The sequence below is a fragment of the Charadrius vociferus genome, unplaced genomic scaffold, assembly GCF_000708025.1.
Source record: "Charadrius vociferus isolate BGI_N301 unplaced genomic scaffold, ASM70802v2 scaffold291, whole genome shotgun sequence".
Taxonomy (NCBI): Eukaryota; Metazoa; Chordata; class Aves; order Charadriiformes; family Charadriidae; genus Charadrius; species Charadrius vociferus.
The window spans coordinates 599,320-615,755 of record NW_009646958.1 but is presented as its reverse complement, the minus strand read 5'-3'; the positions used below and the strand labels follow the sequence as shown (position 1 = coordinate 615,755).

Below are 16,436 nucleotides of genomic sequence, written 5' to 3'. Positions count from 1 at the left end.
GGTCAGCTGGTTCAAAAGTTATTGGAGCAGGGGAACTGGCACAGAGATAGAAGAACAACACAAAGAGCCTCCTTGCCTTATAAACCCTGGCTCAAAAATAAGGCAGTTGTGGTGTAACAATGGGTCTCTAACGTCAGGTGAGGTAGTTGCCGTAACAGTGACCAACCAGTCTCTGTCCTTTGGCTATATAAAGGCTGTCAAGCTCCAGGACTGCCTATAGTGTGCTTACAGCTTATTTGCTGTACAGAGCTTTCAACCTAGAAATCAGGGCCCCACTGCACAGGAACTGCTCCGGAGCACAGACAGTCCCTAACCTAAGTCACTTACAGCTGGATGGACAAAGAGTGGGAGAAAGGGACGAATAAATTATCTCCGACTTACACGTAGGAAAACAAAGGACAAGATCAGCAACTTACTGAGATATCCTGTGAGAGTCGGAAGGAGTCTCAGATGTCCAGTGTCCCCATCTGGGGCCCTAAGCAAAGTCCACCTCAGCTCCTCCTTGCTTCATCACCCGGGTAGAAGTCACCCTTTCATGGGCATTTCGCTCTGATTCACTGCCCTCAGGAGCTGAGTCAGTCTTACCCACGCTTCTCCTTTGGCAGCTGAGACCACATGGCATGCTGATGAGGAAATGTTATTTGTTGTTTTGTTTGGGTTAGTTATTCATGGGTACTGTGCTGAAAACACTCGGAGCTGCTTTCCGAACAGTCCTTGAGCTGGCGTGCAGGGAGGGACTTACCAAACACTGGTGGCCGGGCTGCCTTTCCATGGCCAAGCTCTCTTCCATCTGCTTCCCTTCAGCCTTTGTCACACTCTCCGTTTCTCATGGCTTTGGCTGTGCTCTTTGGCATTATCTGAATAAGAAAGAGGCGAATACTTGGAGCACTGAAGACATGCAATCAAAAATGGCATTTGACCAAGGAGGCGCTCACCCTGGCATGGGGAAAATGTAAACCTGATCCTCTGACTGTTTTGTTTTCTCAGTCACGCTATACGGCTGAGGATAAGCCACTTGCAGGGTTTCAGACCTTTCTATCCTTCCGAAAAAGATGCCTTCACCCTCCAGATAACCTGCAACTGTCTGGAAGCCTTTTTCCCATAGGCAAGGCTCTCCCTCTTTAGTGTGTGCTCCTGGAAATCCATTTTTCATCTCAAAACAGGGCAGCCTGTAGCTTTAGGAGCACTTTGAGGGTGTTTACAGTCAGACAGAGCTTGAATTGTTCTAGACACACTCACCCGCATGCCTTAGCACTAAATGGTGGGTTTCTGGGGTTATGGTTCCATAAACATTTTCTGACAGGGGTACAGACCCTGCATAGAAGCTTCGCAAAAGTAGGGTTACTATCTTAGTTACTCTTCTGAAGACCCTTAGAAATCATCGAGGGCTACCCCCTGGGGTCTCCAGAACAGAGGCGCTCTCAAGTTTCTAGGGGTACCTCTTCAGGGCTAGCATTTGCTGAGAGAGCTCGTTATCGTGCCTTGGACTGCGACCAAGATACTCATGGCCCGTAGGCAGCAGCTCTACCAGGCAGCCACCCCACCCAGCTGAGCCAGTAAGTGCAGGGCTGAGTCTTTTGACTACTGTGAATTGCTCTTTGCAATTATGCAGACAAGAAACTGAGGCTCTGCTGCAAACATTTCACCAGGACTTACAGAAGTTCAAAGTTTATGGGGTGGGGTTTTTTGTTGGGTCCTAGGAAAGGATGCTACAAGTCTACTTAGGCTGATATCAACTGCTGGTTAGGTTTTCTGGAAAACCCAGAACAGGATTCATATTCCGGCACTTCTTTCCTCACTTGAAAGTTCAGGGGATTGTAGTAGCCAAGGATTTGCTGTGAGCCCACCCTGTAGCACACCTGCCCCATAAAACACCAGGGCACGGAGAGGATATTTATCCCAAGTGGGCAAAATCCTCACCTGGTAAAAATCAGCACAAAGTCCAGGAAGCTGTGCCATATCACATCAGAAAAGAGCCTAGTTTAGAATATACTTTCCATTCATTAATTCTTTGCCTAGGGCCAAGACAGACCCCCCATGAGACAAATCAGCTCAGTTTAATCTACTGCAATCCTATTCAACTGCACGGGGGAGGAATTCGGATCCTATGGACCATATTCTCCACTGATGCAGCCTCTTCTTTTGTTAAATGAGCTTCTTGGGCTGACCAGTAAGTAACTGAGCTTAATACAGGTGTCATTTTCTGGCCTGTACGCTGCAAGAGGTCAGCAGAGGTAACTGCACTGGTGCTTTCGGAACTTAAAAATCACTTAACTGATTTCAAGGAGTTTACACCAGCAGAGAGCTTGGCGCATGAGTAATACACATAAATACTACCTTCAGCCACAAAGATGGAGAAGTCGGTCCCCCACCTGGCTGTTGCCTAAGTAACGCATCTCCAGGAGGATATTTTTTAAGCCAGTGTTATTTATCCAGTAGATGGAAGCAGGCCTGTTAAGGACATACCAGGTCAACATATGTCTAAGCATGTGCTGAAGAACTTAATCAGTTCTCCCTGAGAAGAGAGACTCCCAGTGCTATTTAAAGGATCGTTATCCTACTGTGAGATGCCTTGGAGCCTGCTGCTAGGCCTGAGCTTAACAGGGCAAGTCTGTAGTGGATGGGAGCGAAAAGTCTCCCCTCCGTGCTGAGGAGTAATTGCTGAGTAACCCCAGGAGCTGGAAGGTCAGCGCAAGGAGCAGGCATCACAAAATCACACTGAATGCTAGCGTAAGGGACTTAATACATCTGGGCTGTAATGTCAACTTTCTACGCAGGGTCAAACTGCGTAGATCCCATTATTTTTCTGGTTTCTTTTTCTGGAGATCCAACATCATCTGCTGTGCCTGGTGACTGCTTCTCAGGCAATTCCAGTGAGAATGAGAAGGGGTGACAGGATAGCGGAGTAATATAAGCCTGGAGCGAGCCACTGATGAGTGTCTGTGTCAAACACCGATCCCTATGCCATCACGGGAGTCAAATGTAGGCAGTAGTTTCTTAGCATCAGCTAAACTGGACCTTATGCAAGTAGCTCAGTCATCGTTTTCATTTACGAGGCCAAAAATCGGAGTCTGTAAACTGAATGCCAATAAGGGAATTACCCAGGTTCCCCAAAGATGGATAGTTTTGTTATTCTGCCAGAAGGTTGCTCCTTGCGTGGATGGACCTTTGGCAAACTAGGCTGAACATCCTCTGAAGGATAAAACAGGGTCCCAGGCATATTAAAGCTTGTATAAGCACTGGCACTCACCAGGGACACTGAAGCTGGATTGCAGAATAGGGAGAATCCTGGACACACTTATCTTGACCTAAGAGTGGCTTATATACCACGTGGGACCTTGGTCTGCTCCTCGAGCTGTCAGGAGTTGTTCCTAGATGGGTTGTTATGGTAACTGAGCTAATGCCCCGAGATAGATGTTTTCAGGTGGCTCCAGGCCAGAAAATCAACACCAATAGATTCCAGATAATAGACTTCTGCTAAACTCAGTGCTGGCATCTGCTTTATTTAACCTATTCACCAATGACTTACTGAACTCCGTTCTCCGGGCAAGCTATATATGATGACAATAGCTGCTTGGCCTCAATGAGCCTCGGCTTCCAAAAGACTGAGGGGATCCCATGTGTTGTGGCTGAGTCTGTGCCAGTAAATTAAATGTGCCTGGGACTTGTGCATTGAGAGGACAGCTGGCACAGAATGGCCAATATTTTCATATCGAATTCTTACCCTCCAAACCTGCGTGGTCGCATCCAGACAGCCCATAAGGAAGAGGCCCTGGCCCATCTTGGCTCCTGAAATGCATCTGGACGGGGCCAATGCTGCAGTGCAATTCTCCGACATTGTAACAGAGAGCAGTCCAGGCACTGGTTAATTTATTAGTATAAACCTTGTCTGACTGACTGCTAGAGGTGACTGCACAAGAAAGGAGCCTGCAACCAAGTGTGAAGGCTCTGTCAGTGTGCTTATACCATGTCCAGAGCCAGCTGGAGCTGTACCTCCTTAGGAACGGTCAGTGACAGGCACACGGCATGTCTAGGAATCGCTCTGGATCACTCATTTACGTCCTCTATTTGAAGTAGCTGATGGGTTAAGTGGTGGATTCACCAATTCGAGACGATATCCCTCCACCTAACATCAAACATCATTATGCAGCCAACAAATTATCAGCAAGGTACAGCTAAAGCCATACACCCCCTACCCAGCACTGCTGCTGACTACACCGTTGGGAGGCCTCTTCGGTTGGTTCTCCACAGCATGCAGCCGGCAAAGAGCATCCAGGCAGCTCGCTGCGGCAGACGAAATTCAGGAAGAGTGGTGCCAGTTTCAGGAACTCCCACATCACCACCAGACCAGCTGAGCAGCTACCTGGCTCTGGGGCCCCGCACCGCCTCCAGAGCGAGCCAAACAGGTTCTGCCGTGGCGTGGTCCACAGTGCCAGGACTGATCACGCCTCAGGCATTTGGGACAGCCTGCTGCATGCCCTTGTGGATGCTCTTGTATCTGTGCCGGATGGCTGCTCTTTTCATGTCGAGACTCACTGGTGGTCTCCTTGCGTTGGGCACCAATGGCTCGAACACCACAGGCTGGCCCGAGGCCACTGAGCTGGAGGGGTTCTCTCCCTGCTTGTTCATTCGCATTTCAAGTCTTGCTTTGCTTGTTTTACCCACTTGCAAACCATGTTATTGTAATATGTAGCTCTCTAGGGCAGCAACTGTTTTTCAGCGTGTTCTTTGCTCAGCTTCTACTGCAACAGGATTGCAATCTCAATCAGTGCAGCAGTAATGTGATTAACAAGCTCTGCACAAGGGGGAATTGCATCCTCAGGGGATGTGATATTCCCAGTTCTGGCCTGCCCATGTATTTTCCCAGGGCGGGGGGTCGTGTTGACTGAACTCCAAAATGGCTTGCTCGAACTTTCAAACACTAAGGTCCAAATAAATTTTCAGCATTAGCTGGTATGCTGATCCTTTCCTGCCAAGCTGCAGCCTTAAGTGAATTTTTATGACTAAGTTATAAACCCCAGAAAACACGAACAAGAAGTAGGAATGCTGACTTGGCATTTGCTAAATGCCAATTATCTACAAAGGCATTAAGGGCGGGGGGGGGATTAAAAATAGGGTCATTTTCATGTTTTCTCTGGTTCAAAGTAAACTGTCCCGTGAGCCCCTTGTAGGAACACATAGCATATAGAGTGACCATTAATATTTATAGGCACGACACTGAGCTGCAGACCTTGGCAATCAGAGCAACTCCACTTTTGGAATTAATATAGCCCTGCTTGGCTGGCATCTCAATACAAAGGAGTAAGTAGGAGACACCAAGATTTTCAGGGAGAACTTAAGAAGCAGATACTGACCTTTGACAGAGAGGGTCCATACTTCACCGAGTCGGTGAAGTACTAAAACCAGCTCTTAAATCCTCAGGGCTGCTAGCCAAACCCAGCACCATGTTCTATATTCCTCTTTGCTCCTGTGTGTCCTAGACAGTCCCAACACTGTGTAGGCTACTCTCCTCGTATTCCCCGAGGTTGCACGCTGTTACCCGGCTGATACAGACCAGCATATCTCCACGGGCACTATTGGAGCAACATGGATTTATAATACCTAAAGATCTGGCCAAATAGGCACGAAATGGTGCTGTAATCTCAATTGCAACGCAGCGCCTGCGTTCTCCCACTCTGTATTTCCTAACTCCCGGTTTTAGTGATAGAGCGAGCCCTCTAGAAACCAGCCCTCTCTGTGCTGAGGATCTGGCAAGGAGCTGAGTCACAGAGGCTGCGCTCAGCCCAAGACTTACGTACTGAGCGGGTTGATGACTGCCAAGCCACACACAAGCATGTCTCGTTTAGGGGGATAGTGCTGCAATGATAGCTCAGTCACCCTATGAGCCTTTAGAGAAATATATCTCCAATACCTGGGCACTTGTCGCTCCTGTCACACAAAATGCTTTGGGAGTGGCTGAGGTTGTCACAACCCAATACTCCTTCATGTGCAAGAACTCAAGGAGAGAGGTGACTTCAGCGAGAGACTGTCCACCCCCCACAATGCACCCAGCCATCGGAAAAGGAATAAGAGATTGGACAAAGGTGTTTGTTCAGGAGCCAGGAAGGTTTTGATGAAATTCAGGGAGAAAAAATATTCGAAATCCTACTCCCTTTTTCATGTAGTCGCAAAAATGGAGCTGGAGCTTTCAGCAAAAGGCTCTAAATTTTCAGAAATGGCTAGTGACTTCAAGTGGGCAGCCTGAGCTCAGCACACTGGGGACAGGATCTCCTGGTGATTTTTGCCTAGCTGCAGTTACACCCTGCTTTTGCAGCATGTGGGAAGGTGCATAGCACGTTATGGAAATCAGGCATTTGTCAAAAGAGCGTCAATGCATGCACTCCATCAACTGTCCCTCGGAATCCTTTTTTACTCTTGAAAATTCAGGCTGTACAGTTTAGGAAAATAAGCACTGGAAACAACAACAAATAGAAATGCTCCTGCCATTAAAAACAAGGTGAAAAGGAGGAGCTGAGCCAAGTTAATCAGAGAACTGAAATGAGATGTTGGAGAAAGGGGCCGTGGGTGACTTGGGGTTTGCAGTTAGCTGAGCGATGTGAAATCTCTTGTGTCTGGCTGAGCTCTGAAAGGAAATGCTTTATTAAATCTTCTTTGTGTGAGATTTCAAGCTGCCTCTGGACTGGAAAATAGGACCATTCCAGTATGTGGCATATAACCAGGAACTGAAGTCTTTAGTGCAGATTTTTCTGCAGAGGAAACTCTGATCAGCACAGACACGCAACTCAGAGGGCTCAGGATTCAGAAAGCTGAATTAGACACAGTACACCTGTGCTTTGCTGTGCACCTCTTCTACCCGGTATCCCCAAAATGCTTCACAGAATTAATCATGCTGGCAGCAACAACCTGGCATTAGGAAAGACAGCGCAGGTGGGCTGTCTTTAGATTCACCCCACTGAATCTAAACTATCCTGTGGGCCAGTGGGTCTCAAGTCCATTATCTCAGCTTTCGTTCCCACTGGAGCATAATACTTGACCTGACTGATCTCCTTTGCACGGGCTATCCTGGAAGTCTCTAGTCTCACTGTACTTTCTGCCACGATCTGCCCACGTTTGGGGAAGTTACAGCCTCTCGCTGTCCCTGTCCAACACTCATTGTGCTTTGCTGTAAGCTGGCGGCTCACAGCTCTTCCCTGTTAAAGCAGGACTGTGCCACCCCCCAGTACTTGCAGAAAGTATCTACTAAAAAGAAAAGGAGAGCACCAGGCACAACAAGAATGAGGACGAGAAGCTCCCAGAGCACTCCCCCATATCACACAATCTCCCTTGCCCTTTTGCATGTCTTGCGTCTCTCTCTATGTTTGGCCACGTAGTTGGGGAAGTGAGACCTGATCGGAGACAGCACAGGCAGCATCAGCCAGATTTCCTCCTCCTCTTACCCCCTTAGTTCACACCACAGCACTTCGGGAGCTGAGGAGCCTTCAATCTCAATCCGCCTGATGGAAATTGCAGGCTTTGAGTTCCTGATCCGCTTTCTGCAAACCCCAACAGGAAAGCGTCCCAAAGGGCTGAGATACACAGAGCATTCCCCTTCCTTTGCACCGCCCCCGCTGCAGACAAGCTCCTTGCCTACCTTTTATTGCTGACGAGAAGCAGGACAGAACCATTCTGGATATTGGCTTCTTTGAGAGTCTCATGCTCCTCGAGCTGCCTGGAGTTGTAATAAAATGTCTTCTTCCAGGAAGTGACGCCCTCCCGTACTAAGTGAGCCCGTAGGTCCATCACTGTGTCTCTGGGCTTGACCGTCAGGGGCATCATCAGATCCTCATCAGCCAGGTGCACCTTAATGTGGTACCTCTTCCAGCGCGAAAGGCTCCTTCGCAGCGTGTCCATCCTCTCCAGCTCACCAGGGCCAGTGCGGCAGAGAGGAACATCCAGCTGGGAGGTCGGTAAAGCAGCGATGTGGCTCTGAAGAGGCTGTCTGCCCTGAACAACTTAAAATGTCCTGCCAAACCTGTTCCTCCCAGTTGCCGTGCTGCATGCTTCACATTCCAGGGAAGAGCTCACCTGGCTCCAAGAGCCTGCTGGCTGGGAAACGTCTCCATGAATCATTTCCACACACCCCTAAATCCCATAATAATTACAACATCTTCACAAAGTGCTCTTCATTCCAATGACTCTGAGACGATTTTAAAGCTGGATCTTGATGGCCATTAGAAACGTGGGTGCAAGTGAGAAATGAATGGGTTTAGTAACCTGTTGTGGTTTGGGCCAGACTGCTCTAAAAAGCTGCCAGCTATGGGGTAGATCACTTCAGCAAAGTAGGCGTTGAGGAACCTCACAGCTACTTAACATGGCCATTTTAATGAAGAAGAGAAAAGTACTCTCCATAGTGAAAAATTCCTCATGAGGGAGAGCCAGAGCCTGGCTGGTGTGAACACCCCTCATTAGTGCAGTGCGGTTTCCCCCTAGGAGATCTGTGCAGTTATTGGAAGCAAACAGGCTGGGACCCTCCAAAAGGAGTAGGACTCAGTCATTGCTCGTCATACCATCAGATATCTAATATTGACTCACACGTGCTCCTCACTGGTTCATCGTCTTGATTTCCTCTTTCTTTCAGATCCCTGCCTAATTGAAGGGCTGGTCGTATCCTGCTCTAGCACGTGAACAGGGACAGCATCATGGGGCTGCTGGCACACCATGCAAACAGGCGACAACAGAGGCCTCAGGATACCAAGAGGAACAAGCAATACCTTGGTAAATACAGCGATACCTCCGAAAGGAAGGAAGCAATGCCAGCCATGGGAGCTGGCTGTAATTGAATGATCCTGTGAGGCAGACTCTGGCAGTCACAAGATGATACTTCAAAGCAAACATCATCAAGATAAGGAAGTCTTTTTTTTTTTTTTCTTTTTCTCAAAAAGATCAAGTCACCCTCTTATCTTGTAGGTAATTTCCTGTAGCCCATATTACAGGAATTAATTCCCTTGTCCATTCTTCTCAGTGCAGAGCAGTATTTTCACACCAAAGTACTGCAAGACAGTTGACTTCAGAGTCTGCTCTTCACTAAAAAGGGGCTGCTCTTGCCTATTAGATAACAAAGCAAACTGTCAGATTTTCAGATATGATATCAGTCAGCTCCCATTGAGTCACCTCCCAAGAGAGGTGTCCCCTATCCCACTGGCAAACAAGGAGGTTTCCACCCTGTCTTCACACCTCCCTTCTTTTTTCCTCTCCAGCACATTATGTCCCTGCCAAGATCAGCAGCAAATATCTTCAGTAACACTACAGGCAATGGAGATTTCCCTGTGCACTTGAGAAGAACTGAAGCCTCTGCTAGCAAGATTTTCTTTGCAGATTCAATCACTGTAAAGGTATGATTGTTTTGGTGGGGACTGGGATTCTTGGGTCCTCACTGTGCCACTGAGTTGCTGCAAAGGCTTTAGATGAGTCATGTCATGCCTTCATGTGTCTGTTTGCTCATGTCATGACTGCTGCATGGTGTAACACGTGTCCATTAAGCGCCTTGTGGGAAACAGAAACAGCTTTTAGCGCAGTCATGGTCTGGAAGCATTTAAAAATGCCTGGCTCTACAGATAAGTCAATAATCTTCTTGAGGACAGGACAACACCACCCCTATTAGAGAAGGAGAAACTGAGGCACAGGGTGGTGCAAAGCTGTTATGACAAAAAACATCAAAGGTTAGGCTCTGGTCCCCACATCTAGGTATCTCAGTGGGAGGTGCCATTTTCAGAGACCTACAGAAGCTTACAAGCCTGGGGCCTGGTGTATCCTCCTTCACTGGGGTGACGTTCACTTGGGGAGCCAAAATTCATCCCTGGTGTAAAGCCAGAGTCTCAGGGGTAAAGCAAGGGCCTGATCCAATTCCCACTGCCATCCAAGGGCAGACTCTCATTGACAGCAGCCAGAACTGGATCAGGCCCCAGACACACTGAGGTCTGATGGCTCCAGCCAACAGAATTTGCCCACTGAGTGCCAAGGGAAGCATAAGGCATTCTCATTTCAGCAGAGCCCGTCTGGTGTCAGCGAGTCCATCAGCTCCATCCTTCTAGCATACGTGACAGCCTGACAGCTGCCAAATACCTCCCTCAGACACCTTTCAGACAGCTCCTGTTTATTTTTAGGACAGCTCTTTCCAGTCAGGGCTCAGATGTGTATCATTACATAGAAAGGGGGGATGGTGGCAGACAGAAAACACACAGCTATTATTTTTATTTCTTTGCCTATGATGTGGTTGCACACTTTTCTCATGTACCCCCATCCGCCCATATTGGCACCCTTGATTTTATGAAAAGAGATGATATTCTAGCCTATGAAAGCCAGGATAAGGAGAAGCATAGCAGTGAAGTCAGCTTATGAAATATTGAAGCAGTGAAACCCTCACTGGAACACGTGAATGTCTAATGCCAGTTCCAATTAATTTTGAATTTTTCATTAAACCATTATTAAAAGCAAGAGGACAGCCGAAATAAGGGAAATTGACTTGGGCAGTATATTAAGTACCTTAGTTTTGCTGGAGGATGTTTTATTATCTGTCCAAAGCAATTATTTCACCAGCTCCCGATGGTTTGTGGGCTAAACAGAGGTACAGGATAAAGTTCTAGATAGTCTTTCCTCAAAGTTATTTTAACCTTCATCCCCTACCCTGCCCCTTGCAGCCTACTTGGGTGACGTCTCTGGCATGTCATATCTAGAGGACAAGACATGGAGTTGGAGTTCTGAAAATCTGTGATAATGTGTCACCCTGGCATTATTTACAAATCAAATAAAAACTTATTGACTTAAGCTTTTCCCTAGATTGAGGGCAAACAGAAGGCATACAAACATTCAGAGAAACATTCATTAAGAAAGCCTGAAAGGCAATTTAAAATGCAGGTGGGCTATGATTTTTTTAGTGGGGGAAGAAATAAAGCAACAGCATTTATAAAATGTTGTCTCCGCTTCTGTTCAGCAAGCTTCCTTACTCCATTGACTAGAGCAAAAGAGAAACACCTGCCTAAATTAGGTGCTTCATTAAGATGCCTCAAGCTGGCTGAGGTGATCCTTGGCCTTATAATGTCTTCTTATAATGCCAGAATAGAGACATTCATTTCTTAGGCGGGTTTTAGGTTGGCTTTTTTTTTGCAGTGGCTGTGTTTTGCTGCTTGCTGTGCTGTTCTCATTGCAGAGGACAACAGAGGAGAAGTGGGATGTTGCTCTATGAGGAAATAAAGGTTTCTTTATTTCCTGGTAGCAATCATAGGGAAATTGCAACATCTGGGGAAAATTAGACCCTGATTCCACTGACAGAGCCCGCAAGTCTTTGGGGAAACCACTCTTGCTGTGCTGGTCTTTCAGGCAAGGAAGATGCTTTGCTGTTTCTTGAAGTTCTCTGATCCCAGGACTTGCGGTCAGTCATGCTGAACGCTAAGGATTTTCCTCTGATGTTTGTTTGGGGTGAGTTTGTGTTTGGGAGCAGATAGACGACAAGGGATGATGTGTGAGAGATGACTGCCCTTGTCAGGCTGACTATGCTACGCCTGCAACTCTACAACACTGGGTGCCAAAGAGGGGCTTAGTACTCCCCAAAGTACACGATTCTGCTGGCAGGCACGTTCTCTACCCTGTGATTGTCCTCCTGCTCCGCTAGCTGATGGTGCAGAGGGAAAGCTGCAGCATTGTGAGCTCTGAGACCCACACTGGGGGCTGGGGAGCACAGGGCTGGGACAGGTTCACTCGCAGGGAGTGAACGGCCATGCAGGAAGAATCACGAGGCTTGACAGCGATAACTTAAGGTTAGAAATCTCCAGTCCAATATGCAGCCTGCCACCTAATTCATCCAGTGCCCCAGATATCTCAGGTGAGGGGGCAGCTTAAGGCACTAGTATTTATATTCCTGAAGTACCCAGAGGCCTCAGCTAGAGCTGTACCACCATGTGCCAAGTGCTTTACAGATAAGTAAGATGAGTAAGACCTTTCCTATCACCCAGTGCTTTCCTCCTTCTGAGATGTGCTTAGTTATAAAGTGACTGGGCTCACTTTATATGTCAAGTTACATCTACTGCAAATGAGCAAAGAGCTAATAAATGATTAATAAATGGTTTGAAAAATAGGTAAATAAATGCAACAGCTTTTTAGAGTCCAATGGATAAGCACAAAATATGTAAGCTCAAGTGATAATGCTTTCTCCTGATATAACTTATCTACAGCATACTGCTCACATCTGCAAGAGCACTTAGGAATACTATTAACTTCTTGCACACCAGAAATAAAGAGAGCCTTTCTATGATGGAGGAGCACTTCTCCTGGGGATTAGGGCAAAATCCTCGTTGTTTAGACCATTTAAAATCCAGAAAAGATGGAAGGTGCTTATAGGGGAGGTGTGAGGGATGAGGGAGTGACAGTCACTGCGCTGACCCTGTCCTGTCATCTGCCTGTCAAGTCATAGGGTCCTGTGCTCCCAGGCCACATGGCCTCTCTGTTCCCCTGAATTCCCAGCCACAGTCTCCCATCCTTGCCTGGCACAGGGGAAAATGTCCCTGTCACCCTGCCCTGTTCCAGACAACAGTCAGAAGCTCTCCATCTGCTCCAGCAGCATAACAGATTTTTTTAAAAAAAAAAAAAAAAAAGATGTCTCAAAAAGTGGGGGTTGATCCTCCTTTCATTCTTTTTGGTACAAATGAGGATTCCTGCCATTAAAGCAGCTGAAGTTACCGAGCCAAGCTGATCCTGCTGCAGTATCAGAATTGGACTCCAAAAGATCCTATAACTTCCCTGGCTAGCTGCCCATCATCAGTATTGCCTTACTAGGAGCTGGTGGACTCTGTTTGGCATGGCATTGAACTTAAAACAGGCTCCAGAAAAAGAAAAGCTACGTATACTCAGCTTTGAAGGAGCAAACTTGCCTGGTTTTGGAACACAAATGAACCTGCAAGTTTTCTGAGCAAAAGTTGGATGTGAGTTGGTGACATTCTCTGGTGGAAAGGGAACTGTGAAGGAAAAAACCCCAGTAACGCACATGTTAAATGAACCAGTCAAGTATAGACAATGGAAAAGCTGAAAAATGGATATGGGGGAAAGCATTTTGCGGTGGTAGTTATTTCTCACTGCAGTTCTTTATAACTTCCCAGATGGGAGATTCATGACCCTAGGAAGAAGTCTGTATCCTCCAGGGTCTGGCCTGCGGCAGCCCATGACTCACTTGCCTACTGGGTTTGGCAGTAAGCTAAGAAACAAGCAAGACAGCAAAATGTCTTCTGGAAACAGCAAAACGAGACAAATGAATTAATTGCTAGAAGAGCAAAAAAATAAACCTCTCTGTACAAAGGAGGGCTTGAGATGGAGAGAGAGTGAGCGCTCATGCCACTGAGGACTCCAGAGGAGCTGGCATCCCAGGCAGCCAGCTCCATTCATTTGCAGGCGAAACAAATTCAGGATGCCTCAGTCTTAAAAAGTGAGGTAGGCGGAAATAGAAGATTTGAGGCTCTACCAGGCCTTCCACCAGCAGCGAGATGGTTTTCCAGGGCGCAAGGAAGAAAGAGGATTTGTGGATCTACATTGCCATCTAATGGCAAGGAAGAGTGCAAAGCTTTCACTGTGCCCCGCAATGGGTTATAATATCAAAGGAACTGAAGAGGGGATGGTCCATACACATGCTTGTCCTTTGGTCTAAAGGCAAATCCTTCTCTGCAATAGAATAGATCTCACTGGCGAAGGCAACGCAGCCAGCCTAGAGAAAGGAAGAGCAGTCAAACTCTTGGGATAGAGGCTGCTGATTCCTCCTCTTCTGGCATCCTCTCCACTCCATTCTGTATTAGCCAGGAATGTTGACATGCGTATAGGATGGGATTTGCTTTCTTCTGGTGTACCAGATACTGTCAGTGAGCCAGGCTTCCCAAACAGGTGCATGTTTTAGGTGCTTAGTGAATTCTGCCATCCTATTCAAAACAGTGTCAAATTCAACATCTCAGATGTTCAGGACCCTGCTGGGGAATGCAGATAACCAGGAATATTTAAGAAAAGAGGAAAATTCCCTTTGGATCTAGGCATGGGAAGAGTAGATCGACCATTTTGGTCACACCTACCTCAGTACCTTGTCTGTATCCGTGGTGAGTAATGGATACTTAATGAGAAAGTATCAAAAAAGGGGTATTACAGATTGTTACTCCTCTGCCGTACCATTCATGTTGGGAGACAGCCCTGCAGGGACAACCCACAAAGAAAAGAAATTCAGCGAGATGTGATGGTTTATGGATCTTTTGTCATTTAAAAGGAAACGCCAGGAAGAGACAAGTTTGATTCTAGTGCCACCTTTGCTACAGCACGCTGCTAATGATACACCATATTATATAGCTTCTAGAACAGAAAATTTACAAGAGAGAGTGGACTATTAGGAGATACTTACACTAAGAAGCTGAAGGAAATTTGGTAAAGGATTGTCAACAGCTGCTTTCTTCTGCTTTGAAACATTTCTAGCCTTGATACATGCAGCTTTGCATATGAGGAGTTGGAGCTCAGTCAGTATGAAAGAGAAGAAGGTGATCTTTTATGACCAGGAGTTTAGAACAGAGCAGGAGCTGGGGGAGAAAATAGGGATATAAAATATCTGCTTTTCCCAGATAGTGAAATGGGAACAAAAAAAAAAAATGATGTCTCAAAAAGTGGGGGTTGATCCTCCTTTCATTCTTTTTGGTACAAATGAGGATTCCTGCCATTAAAGCAGCTGAAGTTACCAAGCCAATGATCCTGCTGCAGTATCAGAATTGGACTCCAAAAGATCCTATAACTTCCCAGGTGTGGGTCCCTGCTGACTCCTGGGCCATAAAAAAGGAGCAGGGATTGAGAGCATAGAAAATTTTGAGACCTGCCAGACTTCAGGCCACAGGTCCAACCCCCCTCGCCCCAGTCTTAAAATGCCTGCTGCGACACGCTTCCCATGCAGCGTGCTGCCAAAGAAATGAGCACACTCTCGAACAATCCAACTTCATTTCTTTCTGGTATCCTCTCATATTTACACACCCAACCTTGCCAAGCCTTGCTAGGCCCAAACAATCCCTCTGAAAGAAAAGGAAAAACAAAGGAACTCCTTATAGTGCACTCCCGCCTGCCTGAAAAATAAGAAATGTTTTGGAGGGCTCTTCTTTCTCTCTTGGTTGCTCACTGTTTCCCAAGCTAATGAAAGCCAGAGGCTGTGGGAGTGACAGGGTTATCATTACTGAGACACCAGAGTGAATTTTTCAGGTACTTCTCTCCAGTTTGTGAAGCAGGGAGGGGAAGAAGGGAATGTACCTGGTTGAAGGGCTACACAGGGTGACATGTTCCTTGATGTTCCTTTCTAAATGTGGCTCTGAGTCATGCTACAGAGTTGATTATAAAAATTATCTTCCTGTAGTAGAAATACAAAGGCAAAAGAGTCTTGTTAAGTGCTCACTTCCCTAGCCCCGATTCTGAGCCTGCCCAAGCCTGCGGCAGGAGAGGGGCTGGTGAGCTGGCTGGAAAGCCACCTCTGCTCATCTCAATAATCAGAAATTATGAAAAGGCTGGGAGAGCAGCCATAGAAACAGCTCCAAATGCACACCTAAGGCTACATGCAGCTGTAATCCCAGGGAGAGGCGTGCATGGTCTTGCATCTGCCTCCATCGTATGAGTTCCCACATGTGCCAGGTCAGATGGGGCTAACACGGTCCTTCCCTGCTCCGTTTCCTCCCCCACCTGATATGTCTCCAAAGCTGCGCCCCAAAACCTGCTCCTTCTGAAAAAGAGCTACAAACGGGGCCTGTGGCACATCCACCCCCCATGGCATGTGTGAAACTCCATGCAGGGTCCCATCTGGAGGCAGGATGCCAGTGATGGAGTGATCAAGCCTGGGAAGCCCTAAAGCAGCCATAAAATGTGGCCAACTGGTTTGAACTCAGAGGAGCAGCATGTGAGCTGGGCCACTGGGTTACAGCCAGCAGAAGAAAGTTATTAAAGGTGTACTTTGCTGCAAAGAAAGCTAGTGGAGATCACCAAGGCTGCGCTGTACCAGCTGGCCAAAGAGGCAGCTGCAGCATGGTGGTGGCTGCCAGGACCCCATGTGTCATAGAATTGTTTTGGTTGGAAGAGACCTGTAAGATCATCAAGTCCAACCGTTAACCCAGCACTGCCAGGTTACCACTAATCCATGTCCCTCGGTATCACGTCTACCCATCTTTTAAATATCTCCAGGGGTGGCGATTCCAGCCCTTCCCAGGGCAGCCTGTTCTGATGTACGATAACCCTTTTGGTGAAGAAATTTTTCCTAATATCCATCCTAAACCTCCCCTGGCGCAACTTGAGGCTGTTTCCTCTTGTTCTATCGCTTGTTACTAGGGAGAAGAGACTGCCCCCCCCACACCCCCTCACTACCCCCTCCTTTCAGGGAGCTGTAGAGAGCGAGAAGGTCTCCCCTCAGCCTTCTT

General features: G+C 47.2%; 1 long non-coding RNA gene across 1 annotated transcript; it reads right to left on the bottom strand.

Annotated features, from left to right (window-relative positions):
• Positions 1-433: 433 nt before the first annotated feature.
• LOC104295420 lies at positions 434-7,937 on the bottom strand. Its single transcript, XR_717931.1, has 2 exons — positions 7,631-7,937; positions 434-857 (listed from the first exon to the last, which is right to left on the bottom strand). It is a non-coding gene; the product is annotated as an uncharacterized LOC104295420 (long non-coding RNA).
• Between the last annotated feature and the right edge of the window lie 8,499 nt (positions 7,938-16,436).